General features: G+C 44.0%; 1 protein-coding gene across 1 annotated transcript in view; it reads left to right on the top strand.

The window, feature by feature from the left end:
- Positions 1 to 1,356: 1,356 nt before the first annotated feature.
- The window catches only part of ACSL3 (acyl-CoA synthetase long chain family member 3), a gene marked incomplete at its 3' end in the record, with an annotated part of 47,477 nt that continues 36,160 nt past the window's right edge, over positions 1,357 to 12,673 (top strand). Inside the window, exon 1 of the mRNA XM_027751242.2 lies at positions 1,357 to 1,454. The remainder of the gene's footprint in view (positions 1,455 to 12,673) is intronic.

The raw sequence follows: 12,673 nt of genomic DNA, 5'->3' as shown, positions 1-12,673 counted from the left end.
GCCATCTCTTCCGTTCCAGTTCTAAACACTTGGAAGCGCTTTTTCCAGTCATTGAGGTGACTGACTTAGTTGGTCTTTGGATTAGAAGTATATACCCTGTTAATCTGCTCTTAGCAAGAGTGAGTATATTCCCTGCCACTCAAGTGCCCTGCCGATGACTGTAGATGCAAACAGTGCTTCTTCCTCTGAAACGTGGTGTCAGCGAGGGGCAAGGAGGTGGGACATGCCATGGGCAGTGTCACCTGCACAAAGTAACTCACTGCCCGATGACCTGTAGGTACAGCTGTGTTCAGGCTCCTGTCCCCAGCACTGCAATCCTCCTCTACTCAGACCTCGGGGCTGCTCAGCTCCAAGGGCTGTGACAGGGACACCTGACCTGCACAGTGTTCAAAACAAACCTACCCCTTGTGTCAATGCTGGCTGCCACCACTGCAAAGGCAACCCCAGCACCTGCCGTAACTAAATCTTTCCTCGGGGCTTTGGAACCTTCCTCCCATTCGTTGTTTTTGTTTTGCTTATCTTTGGCAGGTGCTCGTTTCTTTTATCTTTCACCATTGTATTACGGGCGATTAAATGGAAACCTCTAATTCTGCAGGAACATTTGCAGGGCCCGGGTAAATCAATACTGATAGAAGAGGTTCCTCAGTAATTGTTAAATAGGGACCCAGCCTCGAGCAGCACTGACCAAAACTCGCTGCAGGCGACGGCAGCTCTGATGTGAAAGGAGCGATCTTTGCTCAGTCCCGCCAGCAGAGATCCAGGTCAAGAACCTCTGCAGCAGCTGCCACGGGTAACACCGTCACTTAAAACCTCAACTTCAGGGAAGCCCAAACGGCAGCCTCGAGCCCTGGCGCTCCTGCAGCACCTCTGGACCCAAGCCGGGCAGCTGCCGAGGCACGTCCAGCGCTCTGCCGCGGTGACTTTGACCGGGGCACGTGTCACAGAGCACCCATTAACGCGCGCCGGCGGCACACAGAGCATCACCTGCCTGCGCGCAGTACCGGCGCCACCGTAGCGCCCGTCGGACAGCGGCGTTAGCGGCGGGCCCGGGGCCATTACCAGGCGCGGTGACGGAGCTGAGCAGCCCCGGGGGGGTCCCGCTCGTTCCGAACCGCGGCCGTCCCTCGGCCGCCCCGCGGGCGCGCATGCGCAGCTCGGCGAGGCCGCGGCGCTGACGCGGCGCGCGGGGGGGGCGGCCCCGACTCCGACCCCGCCCCCTCATGCCGGTTGGCTCCGCCCCCTCCGCGGTGACCTGTAGTAACCCCGCGCCGCGGGAGCCCGGCCCCGCGCGCCACTCGGCGCGGGCCAACCAGGAGGCGCCGTGGCGCATACGGGATGAGCGCGCGCGGCGGTGGCGGCGGGGGGCGGCCCGGCCGCGGCTGAGCCGGAGCGCGGGGCGCGCACTCGGGCGGAGCGGGCGGTGCCGCCGCGGAGCGTCCGCGGGGCCGGGGCCGGTGAGTGCGGGGATGCGGGGGAGCGCGGGGCCCTGCGCCCGCCGGGAGCGCGCCCGGCCGCGCCGCGCTGCGCTGCGGAGCCCCGCCGGGCCTCTCGCCGCCTCCGCGGGGGCGAGTGCGGCGGCCGTGCGGGCCGCGGCGGGGCTGGGGCGGCCCGGCGGGGGCGGCGGGCTGGGCTGCGCACCGGCAGTGCCGCCGCGCCTCCCGGCCGCGGGTAATTAGCGAGATAACAGGCGATAGCGACGGGGTGTTTTCCTTAGGCTTTTCTTTGTGTTTCGGCTCCGACGGGTGCGGGGAGCGCGGCGGGGCCGGGGGGACCGCCCGGCAGGTGCCCGGCGCGGGGGTGACACGGTTGTCCCCGCGGTGTCCCCGGACCGGGGGTCCCGGCCCGACCGCTGCTCGGGATGTGTGAGCGCGTGTGGTGTGAGAGCTGCAGGGCCGGGGGAGGCACGGGCCGGGATTTCCAGCCCCGTTCCAGTGTTGCCATTCATGTTTCCAGGGTTTCGGTGCTAGATTTAGTGTTTAGGTAGATTCCCTCCCTGGGCTCCTCCGGGAAGGGTAGCACAGGAACACCCTTCGCTCGAGGGGAGGAAAGAAAGGCTTAAAAGACTATTTCAGATAATGAAACTTCATTAAGAAGGTGAAGTTCAGTGTTTGGGACCCATATAGAATCTCTGGGAAATAAGCAAACAGTAGCTTTCAGAGAAAGTAAGACAGCGACAGAATAAAAATAGTTGTAAGGTGGCTTATAAGCACTGCTGCATTTATTTTTTAGCTTCCTGAAGAAATAAGCTTCCCAAACTGTTTAATTATTATGTACAGCAACTGATACGTAATTTTTTAAGATCAGAAATACTGCACTTTGTTTAGAAGTACCACATTCTAGAACGTGACTTTTTTTGGCCTGTGAAATGGATTTCACACCAGATGTGAAATTCTTGTATTTAAATAGCCTCACTTTCTATCCTGAAGTGCAGTTCTCAGTACGGAATTTATGAAGTGAGCAATACCAATATTTATGAGCAACACAAATGATAAATGATTTTGGGTACTTTTAAAAGTCTGATACCGGTAAAGGCAGTCATTTTTACTCAATGCATTTGGAATATTATAGAAGTGTTAAGGAGTATTTTAGTTGACGTGAAAGGTTTTTTTGTTGTTGTTATTGTTTAAGTATCATGTAAAGAAAAAGCATAAAATGAAACCAAAAAGCCTTAATGACTTTTTTGTCTGGTTACATTCTGCTGTAGATCTGGTCTTTTTCCAGAGTGGATTGGTGTCTCATTGTGCAGAAATTCATTGTGGCATATGCCTTTTTTGTTTCCTGGGGCTAAAAAGTAAAGGTCTGAAATAATAGATGCGTTATCAGCTCTTAACTATTCCCAAAGAGGAAGGTAATCATCTGGGTGTACTCTTAAGACTTTATGCTCACAACCATCTGCACCACTGTGAGAGCAAGCACTTTTCAGTATTTGACTGTCCTGTGTGCTTTGAAAAGTTAAGGAAAGATATTATGAAGTCTGGTAATTCCCCCTTGTCCTGTGGATTTATGCTTCAGGAGTGGTTGAAACTAAACACTGTAACTTACAGACCTGATTTTCTTTGTAGTTGTTCAGCATGTTTGTTGTTGTTAGTCCCTAGAAACCAAAGGTAGGTTCGCATTTAATGTTCAGTGTTGATGGCTGGCGGACAGGCTTGAGTCAGTCTGATGGAGCTGCTGATGTGTGTGGTGGAAACTTCTGAAACACATAATACAGTCAGCCTGTGGTATGCATCTGGTACCTTTTGGCTGATCAGGAAAGCAAGCTTCTTGCTAATGGATACAGAATGCCTTGGAGAGAAGCAAAATTACTGACTTAATTCTAAAATAGCCTGTGCTTGGTTCTGAAAGTTGTGCTATCTCCAAGTGTCCTGTTCCACTCAAAGTGAGGAGTGATACAATAAATCTCAGCCTCAGTTTTATTCTGTATGTGTCACAGTACTGGGATGTTTTGAGAGAGCTCTGGGTTACAGCTGTGTACAGGGGACAGACTCTCCATACCTGTGCATCTGGAGTTCTCTGGGGCTTTGAGAAAAGCACTGTTAATGTCCTAAAAAGAGGTGTCAGGACTGTGGTGTGTTGAATCTGGGTCCTCTTTTCAGAAGTGTTTGTGAGTGGTTCCCACCTTCCCTGCTGCATCTCTCTTGCTTAGAGAATCCTGATTATGTAAGAACAGTGAGTAGAGCATGCTGGTATGTGTAACTTCTCAATTTATGACACTGTTATAAAACCATAATACCTAAAAGAAATAATTTCTCAAATCAAAAGTTCTGGTTCAGCCAGAAACCGAGGAAAATCAAAATGGTATTTATTGGAAAACTAATAATCTTTGAAGAACTAGAAGAAATGTCTTCATGCTTGACCTAAAGCGTGGTGTGCTTTTGCTGAACTGGTGAGCATTTAAGCCATTGATTTCCCCAGCCCACATTCAGTGCTGATTGTAGGGCTTTTATTCTTCCTTTCTGTAGACCAGTGAATGATTTGAGCCACAGTCATACTAAAGACCCATTTTTTTTCAGTGAATTGTTGAGGCATCTGGAACAAAGTATAATCCACGTCTCAGGACAAAATGCAGAAGAGCTATGGATAAAGCATTCTTGTTCAAGGAGATCCAACTATGGAGTAAATTTGCAGAAAGTAGCAGGAAGAACTGAGTCCTGAATTGTTTAGTGATCTACATTTTCTTTTGAAATATATGTTTCAGTGGAAGAGTAACTAAACCTGTCTTGACAAATGAGCTGCTACTTGCTGCCACAATGGCAAATCCAAAGGAATAATGCAATCTGATGCTGCAATGTTATCGGACCCTAAAGACTAGATTCAGGTGCCCTGGATTCCACTGAAGCACCTTTTCTCTTCAATGGAGAAATCTAGGTGGTTTTGAAAAGCAATTCAGAGAGTTTACATATGACATGGAATCGGGAGCTGCCTGAAAGCCAGCTAATAAGAAATAGGAGACAGAAGGATTTATGTGGAATTTAGGCCATCTGAATATGGCCCTAAGATGCGACTTAGTACTACTAAGTAAGGTGTATTAACACTAAGAAGACTTGGCTTCAATTTCTATCCATTTCATCTGCTGCCGATTACTAAGCAAATTTACCATTTAAGCAGCTGTTTGAGGGTGGGGGCTTCCTGGCTTGTTCTCTGTCAGGAGTGACCTCCTGCACTGGCACAGCCTGCCTGGGGGTAGCTCTGCTGAGAGGGCTCTCGGAGTCGTGGTGGACAGCAAGCTGAGCATGGGGCAGCGTGTGCCCTGTATGAACAGGAGCACAGCCAGTAGGTGAAGGGAAGCAATTATCCCATTCCATTGGCACTCATTAGACTGCATCCAGAATACAGCATCCGGTGTTGCTCCCTGCTCTGGGACAAGGGAAATGTTGATAAACTGGAGTGAGTTAACTGGACCGCTGCCAAGATTGTCTGGAGCTTTTGCTTTGTGAGGAGAAGTAGAAGTTGAGCTTGGAGAAGAGAAGGCCTGGGGGGCCCTTCCAGAACCTGTGTGGAGGTTTTCAAGAGAATGAAGCCAGGTTCTTCGCAGTGGTGCATGGTGGGAGGACAAGAGACAGCGGGTGTGAGGGGTCTGTCTCTACAAGGCATTTTTCACCCTGAGGTTTGTCAGGTGGTGAGACTTGCTATCCAGAGAGCTTGTGCAGATTCCTTCTATGGAGGTTTTCAAAATTCAACTGGATAAAGCCATGAGAAAGCAGGTCTGATCTCACTTTGAGCTTGAAGTTGAACCAGAGTCCTCCTACTGTCCTTTCCTACTTGAATTGTCCCGTGGCTCTGTTAAGTTTGTGCCAACAGAGCAGTCGCAGTGGAAGGTTCTGAGCCAGCTTATTTAGGACTGCATGTGTTCTGGCAGTGCAGGTTTACACATCAAACTTGGAGGAGTATAGGAAGCACTCAAGCCAATCTTAAGCAGTTCCCAAATGGCAGGACTTTATTTGTGTAATTATGCAGTTAGAGTTGGAAGAACCTGCTCTTCATCCTGAGGGCCTGGTCTACATCGGTGTTTGCCGTGTAGTAAGGCTTGAAGGGCTGTCAAAGTATTCAGTACTCAGCTTTGAGATACAGTTTGGGATCTAATGATTCTGAGTCTGGTGAAGGAAATCCCCTGGACAAGGCCATATCCTAACCACACCTTCTGAATGGCTATTCCAAAATACCACTCTGTGGGGGGGAAAATAGCGCAACTCTCTGAAGGAAGCTCAAATCTTACTGTGTATTACCTTTTAAATGAATTAGAGAAAAGTTGTTCAAAATTCAAACTGTTTTTAAAATCAACTTGATACAAAACTTGCAAGAGTCTTTTACTGATCCTTGGGAGGGAATTACCCACCTGTCCTCTCATTCCTTAAGTGAGCCTGCAGCTCACGGGAAGTCAAGGTGCTGATTTAGTGCCTGTAATCCCGGAGGAGGAGGTGGCAATTTGTCACCGCGTGAGCATTGGGAAGTTGTCTTTCCTTCAGTGTTCCTGAGTCTTGTTAATTATGAAAATGTGCTAGTTAATTACAGTATCTGAAGTGGGACAAGCTGGCTTCTCAGTTCTGTGAGTTTCCTGAAAAGCAGGGAAGATAAGATTATTGAAATTATTGACTTAGCTTTTCATTAATAGTGAAAACAGCAATAACAAACTGCAAGCCTTCTCCCATTTTACTATAAAATTGGAAATCTGGTGGTTTGTTTTTTAGGAACTACGTAAATATCCTTACCCTGAATGCTTCTATCTACTGGATGAAACCAGTATGAGACCTGGAAGGGGAAAGTAGATAATAAATATTAGAAGTGACTTGCTGAAGATGAAGCAGCAGAATAGCAGTAGTCCTGCACTCCCAGCTCCAGTTTCCCACCTATTTGCTGTTTTACATTGCTGTCTGTGTGGAACATTCTCTCCTCCTGTGATAAACTCCTAAGGATACTTTGAACTGAAAGCTATGTAAAAATACTTTATCTACACCTTTAGAGGAAAGACTTCTGCCTTTCCCTTACTGCTCTCCAGGACAGGGAATGGAATGTGCCTCGTTTTGTTCAGGTTGGCTGCTGAGACATGCAAGAAACCTGGACCATGCTCAGGAAGGTTTTTCCTGGGTGCTTTGCTTCTTGAGCAATTAGTGCAGTGTCGTACATCAGTGTGCATGATGACACAACGTTTATTGGATCAGACATGCAGAATGATTTCTACCAACCAAAGTTTTAAGACTGTATGAGAAGGTGATTTGTGAAACAGTGTCGTCCACAGTTGTTTCACCACACCATTATTAAAGTCTACGTTTATGGGCTTATTCTGTGAGAACCTGTGAAAAATGTGGAACATCTAAGGTTAGCTTGTAGAATTTAGATGTGTTTGGTAAAGAGGTGTCTGTAGTCAGTTTTAACTGTGTGGGTATGGAGAAGGACAGAAGGGAACAGGAGAAGCAGGAGGTGATGGCTTTGCAGGAGGATTTAAGTAGTTACGTGGAGAGATGCATCTGCTTTTTATGTCTGCAGATTTTGTAAGGATTTGTATGTTTGTGAGTGCTGAAGAGGAGAGAGGTGAGGCAGCAGGCATAGGGGGGAGACAGTGTTCTCAGTAATGCTGGGGCAGGGAGTCTGTGTGGCAAACTGGGTTTGGTCTGTTCCACAGCAGAAAGTCCACAAATGGCTCATCAAGCCGTGCTGACAGAACCTTCCAGGCTTTTATTGCTGCACTTTGATTGTCTTGATGAAGTACTGCTGCCCTGTATTGTTCTAGGGAAACTGTAAATAGAGAAATGATTTTCCTAATGGACAGCTTTGAGATGCTTAGAAAATATTTTCCAGTTCAGCAGTGCTGAAAACCGTGTGGATTTTACTTTTTCCCCCTCCTTGAGGAGGAAGATGCTTATGGAGATTTTTATGTACTTCTTTTGCAAGCTGCACAAATAGCTTAACCTGGTAACGTCCAGTACTTTAAAGAACAAGGTACAAGTCCACTTCCCAATAGGTGCAGCAGGGCTGTGAGCTGGTGTGTCAGCCACCAAGCCAGGGCTGTTAGTGGGTGTGAGGGTTTTTGATTAGGAATGCTAACTAAAATAGACATTTAAAAAAATCTGCCATTGACCAGAAAATTAAGTTTTAGTTAAGAAAAAAAATAATCTTCTGCCCAAATCCTGTGTTATGCATTCACAAATGCAGTTGTGGCCAGGTCCAGGGTGTGAAAGAACTGAGAGATGTACTAACCTGACTTCTTTTTGTGCATCTGTCAATGTGTATACATCTAAGAGTTTGAGTACAGTGGTTGAAACTGCATATATTTTAATTATATCATTAGCTTAATATTTCATGACTTTTTTGGAGATTTCTTAAAAGGCAAGATGTATTTCTCTTGGTGTTTAAAATGTTGGAGGCTCATGAAACTGATGAAATATTTATATTCTTTCAAAAATAGGTAATAGTCTATTCTAGACTTCCAACTTGTCAGCTTGTATTAATCTAATATGAACATCTGCATAACACAGACAAAATAATTTTGCCCAAGAATATTCACAAAATTCCTACAAATGCTGTTGGTACTGTGGCACTTCTCTTTTTTGAAAAGGTCAGTGTTCTTGAAACTTAGCAGCGAAGGCTCTACCCAGCCAGGTAACTCAGTTTTGGTCGTGTTTATATAACGAGTATAAGGGTGTGTTTGTTTTCCCTGAACAGAAAAACAGGCTTCCCTTCTACCAAAACCTCCGCCTACCTATGCAATGTTTGTCTGCTAATTCTGAACTACTGACTTGAATTACCTCCTGTGCTGACTTAGTTTGTTCCTCGCCTTCGTCCCATCCAGTCCATATCTGTGGGTACTGGATATTGTCCTCTGATTTCCAACACCTGTAAGTTTTAAGGGCACATAAGGACTTGGAGCTGAGAACCACACTTCTATAAGGCTTCTTCACACAGAATAAAATGGCCTCTAATTTAATGAGATCTTGTTTCATGTTTGTTTTGTGTTATGCAATTGTTGAGCATGTTCATAACTGATCCTGCCTTGCTTTACTTATGAAAGAGAGAATAATAAAAGGAGAGAAAAGGATATTTTTTTCCAGTGTGATGGAGGAGAGAGGTTGTCCTGACACTGTTACTTCTAAGGCTAGAAAACAGAATGATGACTCAAATGAGCAGAGTAGACTTGTTTATGCCATGCTTAAGTAAATTCTAGTGCTGGATTTTGAACAAAGGAGTAATTTTTCCCCAAGCAGTATTGATATAAAACCTTGATCAAGTAGCTCTTTAGGAAAGCACTGAATTTGAAATGTTTTCTTTTTCCTTGGCCATTTCTTTCTTTTCTAATATTGTATTCCCCACTGTCCCTAGAATTTTAGAGCAGCCAAGAGAAATAAAAACCTTATAAAGTGGTTTGCAGTGAAACATCCTGTTAGTTTTTCTGTAGCTCAACGATTTGTGTGACTTCCCATTGGTCATCCCCCACTTGTTGTTGTTTTAAAAGCGCTGTCTGCCCATAAATACATGGAGGAATGAGGCTGAAACATTAACAGCTGAAACCTGCTTCTGTGGTAGCCTTCCCCAGCCTTCATCAAGTGCTTAACTGGGGAACTGTTTTGCTGTGGCTTCCAGGTGATGTTCCTTTTGGCAACTTGGCATTTATAGTGTCATGTTTGTATCCATAGGAAACGTTTGTCGAAGTCCTGTTTTTACAGATTTTGCAGCATTCCTTGTGTCTTATAAATCAGTTTAGTGTGAGTCTTTTTGAAATCTGGAGTTACATAAGCCAAGTATTCTTTAGCATTAAGTTCTGAAAAATATTAGGTGAGAGGCAGTTTTTGGCCATTGCAGTACAGTTGGGGTTTATGTTCAAATACAACTAAGCAAAGTATTTCTGCTTAAGCAAAGTATTTCTGTTAAACCAGCTTAGGGGTCAGGCGTAGTTATCTGTAAACCTGGGTGTTTTGGAGAAGGGGTTTCACAGACACTGCTGTAAGCTGTCTAAGAAACAGACAACTATGTTTTTGAGAATAGATTTATTACCAAAAGTGAAAATTGCACATTCCCAAAACTTTGAATGAGTGAATTTCGTTTCTCTCTTTCTATTTGTGCTCAGAAAAGGCTCTACAAGTTATTTTCTGCATTTACATGGTTGCTGGAGTGAAGTACTGCTTTCGATATGTCTGGCTTAGTCCTTGCAGAGAGTTCAGTCTGCAAAGTACGTAACTCCCGGGGAGTGTTGGCTTGAGGCAACACTTCCTGGGGCTGTGATTTTTATAAATTGCATTCCTCTTGGTCTTTCTGTGTGGCTTCAGGGGGAACTCTTCATTATTTTGAGAGTGAACATTAGGTAAGTCTGAAGCATGCATGTGGACTTGGGAGCAGTAGTCTTTCCTTAAAAAGGTAGTGGTCCTTTCTGAAGGATTCGTGACTTCCATCGCAGGTCAGAGGAGAGGAGTTGCTCCTGTTCTGGAGTTTCAGTCGCCACAGTGGAAAGTGGGGTGTGAGAAAAGCAGATATTCTTGTGGGAACTTTTTCATTAAATTTTTTTTTGGTAGTAAATCCCTGTAGATGACTGGACACAATGATGATGTTTAAAAAAATAACAATAACAAAAAAAAGATTACAAAACCAAACAAATTTCCCCCCAAAACCACCTAATCTAAAACAAACAAACAAAACCGCAAAAAAGGCAAAAAAACCCAAACCAAAACAAAGACAAAAAAAATCCCCACAAAATCACAAAACCAACCAAAAAAAACCCACCAAAACCAGAAAACCCACACTAAAAACCCAAGGAATCGAAACCCAAAAATGTATTCATCCTTCAAAAGAAAGTGTATTGAAAATGTCAGCAGCTTGGCCTTTCAAACTAAATGGTGAAACATCCCACTTTATCACCTTGATAGCTTTGGTCATGCTGTGGATATCCTTTTTCCTTTGAGATATAAAATTCCTGTTGCACATATTGTTCATCTGATTGATTGTTTTCCTTGTGAAGAGCTTCTGTAAAGACGTGGAATTTTCACACTTTTTCTGGTGAGGTCTCGATCTCCATTTTGTTCTCTCAGATTTGCTTTGTTGCCCGAATGTATTCATCTGCTGCTTATTCTTTAAGAGCTTCTGGTTTAAGGTTGTGGTATCTAGTCGTCAAGATTTGAACCAAACTGCCGGTTTTTGATGTTAATCAGTAGTTATAGGTAGGCAGTTACAATTAAGCAACTGCATTGTGAAACTTGTAGAGACTTGTAGGCTTGGCTCATGTTCTGCTTTCAGGAAAGGGGAACACAATCCCAAGATGAATGGGCTGTTTGGACAAGAGCCACTAGGAGTGAAGTGAGCAGGACTGAGCAGGAGCTCAGGGAAAGGTAATTCTGGCAGGGGAGATCACGACCACCCACCCATTGACCAACTACTCAGAACAGACTCTTGACTCAAATGGAGGGAAGAGCTGCATATGCAGACTAATTAGCACAAGAAGCAAGAGATACAATTAACAAATAAGGGTTTGAGTACTAATTATTGAAAAAGCTATGTAATTTGTAACCAGTGAAAACTGATGCCTTTGTTTAAATGTAGAAGTGTACAGTTTGACTGACTTTGTGGGTTACATCAACCTCCCTACTTTGCATGAACTAGACTAAACAAATAAAATACTTCATCTTGGTGTATGAATTGAGTCTGCACGCCAGGTAGGGAGCCCGTGTTAGGGACAACAGTTATCCCTAACAAAAGCACATCAAACAGAGAAGAAATGTTACAGAAAGAAGGCAAAGAAAATATAAATACATGTGCTTACCAGATTTTGGACCTGACCACCTGGTATTTTTTAAAAGATGAATACAGGGTAATGGGTAATTTTTACTGTGACACTGCATATGAACTCAATCTAAATGAGAACACTCTTATGCATGTATAGCTTCTGCTGGGGAAAAAAAACCCAGAAGCAGCCTCACTGCTAAAAATTTGTGGGGTTGTTGTGTTAGATATTTTTGTTCTGATCTGACAAATACATGACTAGGATACAGCACAAACCACATTGAATGTATGGCATCAGAATATCTATTTTTGTTTTCTTTTCTAAGAAACAAACAAACCAGAATTGTTTATGCCTTAGCATTTCAGATTTCCCAGAAATTGGAGAAGTGATCTTAGGCTGTTTTGTAGTAGAAAATAGCATATAAACCATTCTGGCCAGTCCCTTCGATTCAGATGGAAAGCAGAGTCTGCCTCCCAGTGGAAGTACTTAGGAGGATTGACTTAAAGGAGTGGAAAGTGATTGTAGGAATTTGGGGAGTGCTGAAGTGGCATGATAAGTAGGCAGTTACTCCCCTTCTTCAGTAGCCAAAGGCTGGGAATAACGGTGAAGCTTCTGGCTTATTTTTATGCAGATTTTTTTTTCATACTGTATATACAGTGCTATTAGTGTTCTTATTTAAGTATAATTTGTATCTGTGGTTTAAAAATCTAGCAGTATGCCAGGGAAATTGGTGGGATTTTCTCTCTCTGTCAGTTAATTTGTAGATACCAAAGTTCCTCTGAGGTCTTCTCCAGTAGTAAGGTACTTTATCCATTAATTTCTTTGTTTCTCTGACACAAACGTGAAAACATTGAATTTAGTTTGGCATTGAATACATCTCTTATATGCTCTAAGACCTCCTTATAAAAAGGAGTGGAAGCAGCATATTGACAGTATCTGATGAAGTGTCTGAAACAAGCAAGACACTTGTTTGCCATGAAGCAGTAGTATGTAGTAGGAGGAGGAGATAAAAGATGTAGCAGCACAGGACGGTGTTCTGGCATAGCCATTACTTTGTTCCATGACTCTGAGTAAATGTTTTTAGCACACTGTTTTCATCTTGGGAAGTGCTTTCAGGTTCGCTGACGACAGTTATTACCTTAGAGCTGTCTTTTATTGTTCTTATTAATAGAAGATGTACTTGTCAATCCATTAAATATTTCAACTGTCTTGTATAAGGTAAAAAAATTACTTAAGGAAAATAAGTTTTTAAATGTTTTGAATAGAAAAAAATCTAAGATGCAGGATTGCAATGCGGTTTTCATTTTCAGTTGATTTTATTGAATGGGTATTTGTGTTGTTGGTGAAGGTAACTTTAGAAGTGCCTGTTTTAAGTGTTGCTCCTGGAGCTCATCAGTGCTGAACTCATTTTGATTTAGTTTTATTTTTCACCTGTAACAAAGGTTTAAACTTAAATTTATAACCTGTGCA

This window comes from Pipra filicauda, unplaced genomic scaffold (assembly GCF_003945595.2).
Source record: "Pipra filicauda isolate LSUMZ 115617 unplaced genomic scaffold, ASM394559v2 scaffold505_size606005_pilon, whole genome shotgun sequence".
NCBI lineage: Eukaryota > Metazoa > Chordata > Aves > Passeriformes > Pipridae > Pipra > Pipra filicauda.
This window is presented reverse-complemented; position numbering and strand designations above follow the sequence as displayed.